Consider the following 12069-nt stretch of genomic DNA (forward strand, 5'->3'; position numbering starts at 1 on the left):
TTGTAGAAACTAAAGCTGTGTATGCACAAATGCAATAATGTGCAACAAGATGATTTTGTGTTTTGGGCACGGTCTTTTTTTATAAATCTCAAATTTGCATGAGTTTTTGATCAATTAGGAGAGTGTTCACATCCATTCATGGCTAAATATGGAATGACAATCAGGTTAATGCAAGTGCATACAGTCTCTCAATGACTAAGATCTGTAATAGAGAAACACACACAAACAGCTTTAAAGATCTGTCTAAAAGGATGTCTTTGCACATTTCTGCCTTTGTATGTACACACAATTTTAGTCATGAGTCTACAGTTTTGAGCATCTGGCCCAAACAATTTCTTTGTGTCTAATGATCAGTTTTGACTCTGTTCAGCTGTTATTTTTATGTTGTTGTTTTATCTCATTTTTAGGTTAGATTTTTCTTTGTGTGAGTGACAATCAGAAAAATAACCATCTTTATTTTTTCTTTATTTCAGCATCTTCATTTCTTCATAATTAATCACATTTAAACAAATCTATGCTGAATTTCCTACGAAAGACTATTTTATTTTCTAACTTGTTTGTTACAAAATGAAGGTTTGTAGAAAGTTTTCATAAGCCATAGGAATAACTACTTTGCTTCCACTTCTGTCTGAGGTTTTGCATTATCTCAGGATAAAAGACATCTGTCCTTGATGTGCATGAAAACTCATTTATTTCACTGCAATATCTTTGAGGGTCTGTGAACACCCTCTACAACTTCCTACATTAATCACACCACTGATGAGAAAAGACACTTAAGGATACTCATTCCTGGACCAATAATTCAGCAAACATATTGTCTTGATTTCCACCTCCAACCCTTCCACCAACACCTGCTTGAAGATAAGTCCGTATTCGCCCTAAAACATAATCAAAACGATTTATAGCAATCACAGCAGCATTACCTGAGGGAGGGGAGGGCACAGAGAGTGAGAGTCACAGAGTCTGTTCAGGGAATGAAAAAAGCCCAAATAAAATGATAAGTTTACAGATATTACTGGATGAGACTGGCATGACAGCTTGTGATAGCAACATTGGCTTCAGAAGAGGATTCGAGCACATTTCATATTCCACATAGGTTTGCAGAAGAAGTCATTTTCAGCAAAGATATAACATATTTTCTGATTAGAAAGAAAAGAAGAAAAAAGTATTTGAGTGTGAAAAATCAAAGAAGATAAGGTGCAATGTCATCTTTTTTGTAAAAAGCAATTCTTTTATCTGCAACTCTTCTCAAAACTTTCCTATCAGGAGTTTTTTTTTTCCAGCTGTTGTTCTTTTCTCAACAGGCAGTCATGTATTTCTTACTTCTTGGATGCTGACCAAACGCTTGCAAATTTACACTCCCATCAGTCTCATTGGTGCTTTGTGTTTAGTGCTAATCAGCAAATCTTTTCATGCTGACATTAACATTAACCTCAAATACCGGATGTGTGGAGTCACCTCCACAACCTCCTTAATCACTGGCTGCCCAACAGATAGATCCATTTTATGGCTGCCGGGGTTTTTGTCTGAGCCAAAGGTTAGCAACACAGGAGCACCACAGGGGGACCATCCTCTGCCCTTTCATCTTCTCCCTGCTGCACCTCAATCTGTCCAGTCACCTTTGCAGTTTCCAGATGATTCTGCGACCACCTACTCTTTGATGTGGGCAAGACCAAGAAGATCTACTAATCAGATGTTTTTAATGCAATATTCATTGCTCTTATCTACTGAGAGGGCAGCTTCAGAGCCAGACAAACTGATCTGGAAACAAGGGAGAAGGTTGCACATGCTGTTAAACATCATGCACTCCATCCACGACCTGCTGGACAAACAGCAGAGCTCTCCACAGGAGGTCATTCCGGAAGCTGCCAACACTCTGTCCAAAGACCTGCCTTGGAGTTTTTCAGAGGAAAAAATCAATATGTATTTATATCATACATTAATGAGATAAAAGAAACACATTAGGCAGCTCATATTCACAAGGAATCCTTTGAAGGTTTGTCTATATAAATAACACATGGTCAAAATACAAGAAAGGTACAAAAACTGTGAGTTGGTAATATTTTCCCTATTGTTTTCAGTAAGGTATTGAAGAATTTATTAATATTTAAGCCTAATCAAGCAATATTTTCCAAACCACCATAACCAACCACAACAGACATCAAAGTTAAAAGGTTGGTGGACAACATTTGTCCTTGAACTTTGTTCTCCGGTGGGACATTAGCCATTTTGCTTATTAGAAAGCATTTTGTCATTAATTTTTTGCCATTCATTTTGCTTAACACAAATTAATCCAATTCAGGCAGGCCTTTATTCGTCAAACTGTCTGACTCACAAGTGTATTTTTGACTGACAAGCAATACTGATCATTATGTTATCTGATCTGCTGTTGTAAAAAAGGCTTAAAGGGGAACTCTGGTATTTTTAAACCTAGACCTTATTTCTGGCATGAAATACGTTTATCTACTCACCGAGAACAGTTTGGTGATAGTGGGCGTCCTTCTGAAGATATTTAGATTCCTCAAGATCGGCGTATATCCATATAAAGGGAGAGAACGGGGCATAGACTAATGCAGCCTCTATCTACACACTTGTCTACTGAGATGACAACATCGAAGCCCGCTGTTGCAGCACAGATCTTTCACTCCGGTAAGGACGTCCATCGTACTCAAAGTTATCGTCCACATTGTCAAAATCTGATAAATATCCTGCCATGTTGCACAAAACTATCAGTAGCAAACTACGTGTGAAGTTAGCCGACTGTCACAGAGCACGGAGTAAATAAGCTGTGTTGCAGCAGCGTGCATCGATGACGTCATCCCAGTAGACGAGTGAGTAGAAAGCCCTCTATAAGCCCCCTGATAGCCGCCAATAACAACAACATTGCAGCTATGAACTAACAGTGCAATAGTACTCATTCATTCATTCATTTGTCTTAAAGTATTGGTGAAATAAAGACGGATAATGCCTTATTTAGAGGCTGCATTGTCTAAGCCCTGTTCACTCCATTATATGGATCTCGAGGAATCTAAATATCTTCCGAAGGACGCCGACTTTCACCAAACTCTCGGTGAGTAGATAAACGTATTTCATGCCAGAAATAAAGTTCTAGGTTAAAAAATACCAGAGTTCCCCTTTAAGGGCTGAGTGGCTAATAATTGCTGATTGCCTGATTTTTTTAAGAGATATAAGATTTTTCTGACATGGCGGGACGTTCTATAGTGAAACTGGGAGTGAATACTTTGAGCATGCATTTCCTGTTCCTTCATCTATGACATGAACACATTATACAGAACAGTCATGAGGGCTCTTATGCTTCAACTTTTTCAATCTGAAACCAGCTTTACTCCTCACATCGCCATCAAACACTATCAAGAGACAGCAGTCGACTTCCTCAACAAGCCTCAAAGTTTCCCATCACAGAGATCTGAAGAGCTGTTGTCTCTCCCTGCATCCTTTAAGACCACAGCACATCTCCATGGAAACCAGTTCCTATATCTAGCGATGAAGTGCTCTCCATGAGTACATTCGAGTTTAAGTATGCCGGAATATTTTTAATAGATGTACGTGCGAAAGATGAGAACGTTGGAGGAACAGCAATGTTATCGTACAAACAGTCTGACCAAAAAACATTTTTTCTCTTCTCTGTTAAATTTAGCTAATTATCTTTGCAGTCAAAGCAAGGCAAGGCACATTTATTTGTAGAGCACAATTTGTACCCAAGGCAATTCAAAGTGCTTGAATTGCAGACAAAGACTTCAGTGGTGTAGTTACGATTTAATCTCTGGCGGTAAAGCTATACTTGTTCTGAATGCACACATGTATTTGCTATGGTAGGAAAACTCTTAAGCATCTCTTAACTGACTGGATTTGTGCAGACGGGATCAGTCTGAGAGCAGTATAGCTGTTAATGTTGAATCACCAAAGAATTACCAATTCAAACAAACTACATACTTATCAAGAAGTTTTTACCAGTATGTGGCATTTATTAGAAACTTAATAAGAGAAGTTTCCAAAAGTTGAAATCTAGAGAGTCTCAGGTAGAGTCTGGATGGGTAAATAGATAAATCGGTCTTTCTGGGATCATCAACAATGGGTGGAGAAAACCCCAGCAGAGCTCTTTGGGAATTTCTAAGTTTCTTTAAAGGCAATAAAATGGAGCTTTTAAGGAAAAGAACACCCAACCTACAGTAAAACATGAAGGAGGTTATGTCATGTTGTGGGACTGCTTTACTGCCCATGGTGCTGTGGGCACTGTATATGAACCAAAGGCACTCAATTATGAAAACAAATAGGAAGACATAGGCTGTTTTTAGGCTCAATAGAAAACAATTAGATCTGAAATCAGCCGGTGCAATTGTTTCCAGAGGTTCTCAAGTCAAATCTTTATGAATCCTGCCAAAGGTTGTGTCCAGGGTACATTTAGTGTTTTCTCTTTTTTTTGCTGTTCAACAAATTTGGATATTAGGTTATATTCATTTTAATATGCAGAACAGGTTCATGTGCATGTAGTTCTCACTAAGCATAGTCAGAATCCTGTACTAAAAGTTCAGTGGGCTAATAGAAAAGATTAAATATCTGTGTAAATTATCAGTCATCCAGGTCATGGTAAGCCTAAGTGCTTGAATAGAAGTTTACAGGGCTTCTTTTCTTGGTTCTTAAAGGTGTCATTCAAAAGGCATATAAAAAAAGTTCTGACAAATTTTATGCTGTAAGCTGCTGTTGGGACAATCATACTTTAAAAGTCCCTGAGGTCATCTGTGTCACTGATCCAATCTGTTGGCTGTTTAGGTTAGTCAGAATGGTTATGTGCACAGCTGAGTCGACCAACAGCTACAGCTCAACTTAGCCATTTAAGTTTAAACTTGCCCTTACACATATGACTTGTTTCACCTGTGTTATACCCTCCCTTGCCCCCTCAAAAGCTGATCAACTTCAACCACCCCGCCCATGACACTGCTGTACAACAGAGGCAAATCTGCCCCAGTTTTAAAGTCAATATGTGAAAAGCGCTAAAGGCAGTAGATCAATTAAAACTGCATAATCAGTTTATAACTGTAGCTCGACTTAAATTTGAATTTAAACTTACTGACTGTCAATCATCCCTCATCTCTCCCACAAAGGATGCGAAATAAGACAATAATCACATCTAATCAAATCATCATCAACTCAGAATTAACAGTATAAATGTGGATAATTAATAAATTGATTAAAGCACCAAGGCAGGAACCAAACAGAACCATAATCTCCCAGAGGACACAAAGCAGCTGTAACTCACATAAGCCCCAACACATGCACACGCCTCCCTCCATAACTTCAAAGGGAGGAATTAGATAAGTTTGTGGCTGTCCTGTGAGAGAGCAGCAAGATCATCACCAACTAAGATCATCACCAACATTAGGTCTTTATAGGGAAGAGCTTTCTTTTTTCTTTCTGTTTGCTGTGCAGTGGTTTGGAATTGGGAATACGAGCCCTTCAAAGAGTAGCTTTCAAGGGGAGTTTTAATGATTTCATGGAGACTATCAGTCTGTTGTCATCTTCCCTCGTTCTTTTCGCTCTTTCACCATCACTCTTTATATTTTCCTGTCTCTCCCTAAGAAAAAATCTTCCAGATTTGGATGAAATCAGGTGAAAATTAAGTTATCCTCAAAATTTGTTTTCATGGCTCGTGTGACCGCCACCACAACCTCCGTCTCCCTGCGTCTCCCTCTGTCTCCCTCACATACTAGATTCACTTAGAGCTAGGAAATTGTACAGTGACACAGAATGAGTCTCAGTTAAATTAGTTTTTGTTTACTGTTATTATGACTATTATCATTCTGTTTATCAGTTCTATAGGTGTAATCAGTGCAGAATTTTGCCCTTGAAATGGGCCAGTATGCATCTGCTGTGCCTTCTGGTACATATTAATAACTCTGGTACCGACACGTCGCCTGGGCCCACAACAAAATGGAATTCATTAACTTTACAATAGCATTGTTAAAGAATTGGAATTTAATCCATTTTTTTTACCTTAACTCAGTAGTCTCCCTTTCTAATCCCCACCAGGAAAAAGTGTCAATCAATTCCAACGTCAATCAAGTAGCTGCAAAGTTCAAGTTGCAGGTGAAACAAAAATCATTAAAAGAAAGATGAAAATATTAATAAAAAGCAAAGATTTGAAGAAACTGTTGTTGTATCGTGGTCTTAAACTGGAGGCCCACAGTTGAAAGGGCTGGTTCATGTGAACCTTTGCTCTGCTGATGTGTATTCATGATTGTAGGCAGAGAAGGTATCTGATGGCTTATATGTATGGGAATGATGTTTGTAGATAACAAGAATGAGTGATCAAAATTACCCCAATGTAAAAACAGCACTTCAGCTGATTTTGAAAGATGACTATACAAATTGGATATCTAGATTATATATATTTTTGTCCTTATTTAAAAAAATATTTAATAGAAGAAACATTTTTCATCACCTGGTGAAACATGAGCAATTAACACACACAGTTCTCTCAAATTTCATCCAAAATTCTTCATTCAAGTGTCTGTATGTTGGGGATTAAAATTTTTATTTATGTTGTGTTTTCTTTTTCATTTTTGAATATATTTCTATTTTATTTCAACAATAGCATTTCTGTCCATGTAGTCAGTGCTTTCAGTTCAGCTGAAGGGAAATTAAATAAAAAAATTAACATTAGTTTTACTGTAAGTAAATTATTTGCGAACAGGTTTGGTCTTAAATTGAGGCAAACTCATATTGAATTATGTTTTGCTTTACACGGATTAAGTGTGAAAATGATAATGGGACGAAACATAGTGCATATTTCAGTTGCCCAAAGGCAAAAGCATGAGCAAGGAGCTCAGCTGGGAATGCGACTTCAACATTATTTGTAATTTCAAACCATTTTTTAGTATCTTATCTGTATGCATGTTTTTCACTCTTAAGTAACTACTAAATAAGAAGACTCACCCCTCTCCTGCTTTCACTTGCCATTCTACTTGTCTACTCCACTATTAGAAAACATCTCTCAACTCTTTGACACTATTCCTTCTTCCCAACCCCCTCCTCAGATTTCCCGAGAGACACCATCTCGTCAACCCCCTGACACCCTGGTATAGAGGACAGCTGTGGTTATGGAGAGTGCATCTACAGCACAGTTAGATGCTAAACCAAAATAGATTATGCCAGGGTAGTCACATCTGTTTTGGCCCAAAGTTTCCATGGTTACAGGAAATCTAAGGTAAGTTTAGAATTTGCATTCCACCTCTGTCATTTCTTTTTAATGCTGATGAGGAGGGTGCTGCCTGCATGAGCTCTCTGCTGCTTGGCAGAATCACACAGTCATCTTTCCATCATTTCATCACTTCAGAGGACACCATCTTGACCTATAATAATATCCAAATACCTTTCCCGAGCTATTACCTCTTTTTAACTGATCCTAACTCCAGCCCTTCTTCTGAATCTAACATTACGAGAACTTGAATTTCCCCAGAGTGACGACAAAATCACCACAAAAGCCAAGTTTCCATATTCCATATTCAGAATGTTCAAAGAAATATTTGTAAAGAATATTGAGCTGGACAATCATGTTGTGGTTATGTAAGACATACACGTGGTGGTTTGATACCTTAGGAAATATTGCTTTTCTACACGTTAAATCTTTTTTTTTTCTTATGACGCAGTGTGTTGACTATCGTCATGGCTGCCTGTTACTTGTTGCAGTTTGTATGTTTGAGACAGAGAGGCTGGAAATGTGGCATTGAAAAAAGGAAAGCCTGGGGGGTGCAAAATGTAAACTGGATTCTTATTTATTTATTCAGGGACGGGAAGTGTGTTATGCCTCTGAAAATCAGATCATACACTAAGCGTGCCTATTCTTTTATGCACCTGCATGGATTTCAGATCTGTGCTATGTGGTGGTGTCTTTTACAGAAAAGTGACCTGAGCTATCATTTTAGACAAGAAGTTGAAACATTTAGTTGCTGTCAGTTTATGGAAATAAGTGCATGTCTTGAAGGGGCATGTAGTTACAGTGTAACTAAAGTTATGAACCTTTTCACCATGTTAAGAAAATGAAGCACTCAGAGAGAGCCACTTAAACTCTGCACAGAAAGAGTTGAAGAATTCCCAAGAAACCATAAAAAGTGGCCTCATCCTAACTTTAATATCAATTCAAGTTCAATACTGTCTTTGATGATAAAGATAGATGTGTCCTTGTGTGAGTTTTTGAACCTGCACTGTATCCATGTGCGTACTGATTTAAACTTGATTGCATAAGCTGCTGTTATATACTCTCAATGGTAAAAAACATTTTCCATTGCTGTCCCTCAAAATAAATTACCATGATTTAAAAAGTTACATAGAAACAAAAATTGCAGTGGACAAAAAAAAGAACATTTTGCTTAAAACTTGTGAGAATTTGTCTTTGAGTGACTCAGTAACTTTTAGTCAAGTGAGTGTTGAAAGCACACGATGTGAACCTAGAAAAGGTTCACTGATGCTATTTTTAATTCACTAAGTCACAGAGGTTGCCATAGCTCTCTGCCAAAAGAATCATGAAATCCAGAAACAAGAAAATCACTCGACATTAAAATAATTCCACAGCAACATGTTCATCCACCCACATTCAAACACAAGCATTATATACTGTAGACATACCATCAGCATCCTAGTCAAGCTAAAAATTAATTTAAATTACATATAAAATTCATCAATATGATAATCTTAACAGCAGAGAAATACTCGTAAACACAACATGTGCTGACCCACTCTGCATTTCTCACCCACATACCCACACTGGTATATAAATACATACATACAGACTCATTATGAAGTGAATAGTGCCACATCTTCTGACTTCATATCATTCTCATTAGTTCAAATATCAGCTCAGTGACCAGAATGGTAATTGGGGATTGAGTAGGGAGGTGAATGTTAGATAAGAATAAAGTGAGAATGTGGACAGAAAGCAAAGGGTGAAAGGGACCTGAGAGAGAAGAGGAAAAAATGGAGCGAGTAGATGATATAGCTCCTATTAGCAGCTTTATTTGTGGTAAAGAATGCCTGAGACGGACTTTTTTTTGCTTTTGTCTAAGCAATTTATCTAATTTATCTAATTTGTCTTTAGCATATTTATCTAAGCAAAGGCAGCTGAACTTGATTGAGTTTCTTGTCGATTGTTTACTTCTCAATCAAATAAGTTGGTAGGTGGCCAGGTTTTTTTTTTTTTTTGAGGTCTTGAGTGCCCTTAGCGTTGTTGATTCCAGTGAGTCCAGATGTGAATGAATGTTAAAAAAGTCCGTGGAGGAGGCTCAAGACTGAACTATAAGTGGTTGATGCGTGGTGTTATAGACCACCTACCATTTTGACATAGTTAGCTCTTTCTCTCCTCTTTAAGACCATCAGTCTTCGTTTGCAAGAAGTTATCTTTTCTTCTAGACATATGAGACAAACTGTTGAGTCCAGACCCAAATAGTTGGTTCCATGAACATGCATAAAGTTTGTTTTGTTCTATAAAACTGTTCAAATTCTACAGCTCTGTACATTCCTTGCTGTCCACACTAAACCGACATCTTCATGCCTATATTTTCTGCTTTAGGGGGTCAAGCTTGTGCCTCAGGGTGTGTCCTTGTACAGGGATGCAGCCAGTCTGGATAGCCACACTTTTTTACCTGTTTGGCTGTTGTGTTTTTGCTCATTTTTCTCCATCCTCTGTTCTTGTGGACACAAGGTGTAAGGCTTTGACGTCTCCCAGCTTGTGGTCCAGTGGGTGGTGAGAGCTCAAAGAGTAAAATTTGATCTGTGTGAGTGGATTTCTCTACACTACTGTTTTGAGCCTTCTGTCATCTCCAGTGTACATCACACAGTCAAGAGGTCCAGACTACTTCCCATGGCATCCTACCGAGTCAGCTTGATCTTGCTGTCCACTGCACTGATGTGCTCTGTGATGGCTTCCTCTTCCTGTGTTTTGGTATTTTGACTCATATGTTCTCCACATAGCTAAACTAGCAATTGGAAGCAGCTCCAGAGAGCTAACTCTGATCGTTACTTCCACTATATAGTGACTGGTTCCACTGGGTCAGTCCATAGCATCGCCATGCTTCTGTCTGTACAAACCTTCTTTGTTTTGGAAGTAAATGGTAGTAAGGCAGAGGTCATGCAGGGCAAATACATGGTCTGTGGTGGGGTTTGATTCTGCAGTATTTTTATTTTACTTTCTATCACCTCTGGAGTGTGAATGCATGTGAAGAATGAAGAGAAATTATGGGAAACCAGGTTATAATATGAGCCCAGTTTTATATGTTGAACCTTGTTGGCAAAATCTTATGTTGCTAAAGAGCAAAGATGGTAGAAAAAGGGGGAAGATTACTATAAAAGCATGTAAGATGGCTGTCTCAGTCGAATTGATAGTCAACAAAGACATACTACTTTTCAATTTCTTTTTTTTCCTGGCAGTCTCAAACATCATCTTCCAAGTGACAAAATTAGATGCTATGGAGTTTCAAGCCATATAAGCTGTATAGGCAATAGTTTGAATAAACTGCATCAATAAGAGAGAGAATCTCTAAGTCTCACATATAACAGTCATTAGATCATTTGGTTTTCAGATTAAGCTATTTCAGCCTCATACATGTAAACTGAAAAATTTGGAGATTTTTCTTGGAAAAGAACGGATAATCCTGATCAGTACTCGATCTAGTTCATATTCTTTCAAACAGTCTAGAAAACGCAAAAAAGATACTCCTTTGTGCCTGTTATTTCTAAACAAATATGAGTGCAGAAATTATGCTTTGAAGTATACATGGCATAAATACAGTACCATTAGAAAAAAATGTATTTCTTGTGAAGGTGATGATGTGAAGCAATGATTACTTGGCAAAGAACTGCCCACAGTGGCACAGTGTCTCATTATGGTTCCCAGATTAGCACATTTCCTTTTCATTACATGTTTATCTTCACAAAGAATCTCAGAAATTTTGGGGAATTGTTTTGAAAATGTTCATTTTAAATCTAATAGGCAGCAGTGCTTGGCATTTGAATGAGGAATGGAGTTTTCAGGTATAATCAGGTTCATTAGGTATTCCATCCTTGCTAGTGTACTTGGTGTAACTCTGTTCATTTGGAAGTGAGATGAAAAGTTTTCACACCATCTGTTGGTATGACACCTTTAGTTACTTAGTTTTAAACAGCAGATCAGACGTCACTCTTGACAATCAGCTTTAGCCACTTTTGTGAAAGCAGATTAGAGGACTGTTGCAGCTTTCTAAGATACCTTGAATCATATGAGGGTGTCTGGTTGCACAGCTATTTTAGTGTCTGCCCAACAGATGGAAGAAACACTTTAAATGTCTAAATGTCATCTTACTGTTTGTCATTTTATGACTCATAAAATTATAATTATGGAAGGAATTATAAACAAATATCCTTAGATATTGAATCAATTCCATAATCTTTAATAACTTCTAAAATATTCTTTTTTAGTTTTACTTGGATAAAAAAAAAAATGGAGAAAGTGATGACAGCCCAGAAATACATACTGCATCATTGTAAAAGGCAGTTTTTTAAGATGCTCAATTTATAGCATGGAAGTGAAAGTCGAGACAATATCTCCCAGCGATGGACAACCATTTCCAAAGAAAGGCCAGACATGTGTTGTTCATTACGTAGGTATGCTACAGAATGGAAAAAAGTTGTACATATACAAATATATATATGTACAGATTGGATATGTAAAACTTTTTTCCGTTCTTTACATATATATATATATATATATATATATATATGTTTGTGTGTGTGTGTGTATGTATGTGTTTAAATACAGTAATGCTCTCCTTCTTCTGTGAATCCGCTCATAGAGAAAATAATCAGTAAATAAGCAAATCTGCAAAAAGTACAAAAATCTAATTTGGAAGACAAAAAGAAAACATAGTTAGGAAGGGGGATTTTACAGGTTTTTTCAAGTTTGTATGCTCACTTTGAATTTGATCACATTTACATGCTACAATTAATAAAATTTTTAATGTCACCCCGACATTTCTGGAAAGTTTTATGTAAACACATAGCCGTAAACATTTTGCGCATTAA

This window comes from Leuresthes tenuis, unplaced genomic scaffold (assembly GCF_036924035.1).
Source record: "Leuresthes tenuis unplaced genomic scaffold, fLeuTen1.0.hap1 SCAF_4, whole genome shotgun sequence".
NCBI classification, from domain to species: domain Eukaryota; kingdom Metazoa; phylum Chordata; class Actinopteri; order Atheriniformes; family Atherinopsidae; genus Leuresthes; species Leuresthes tenuis.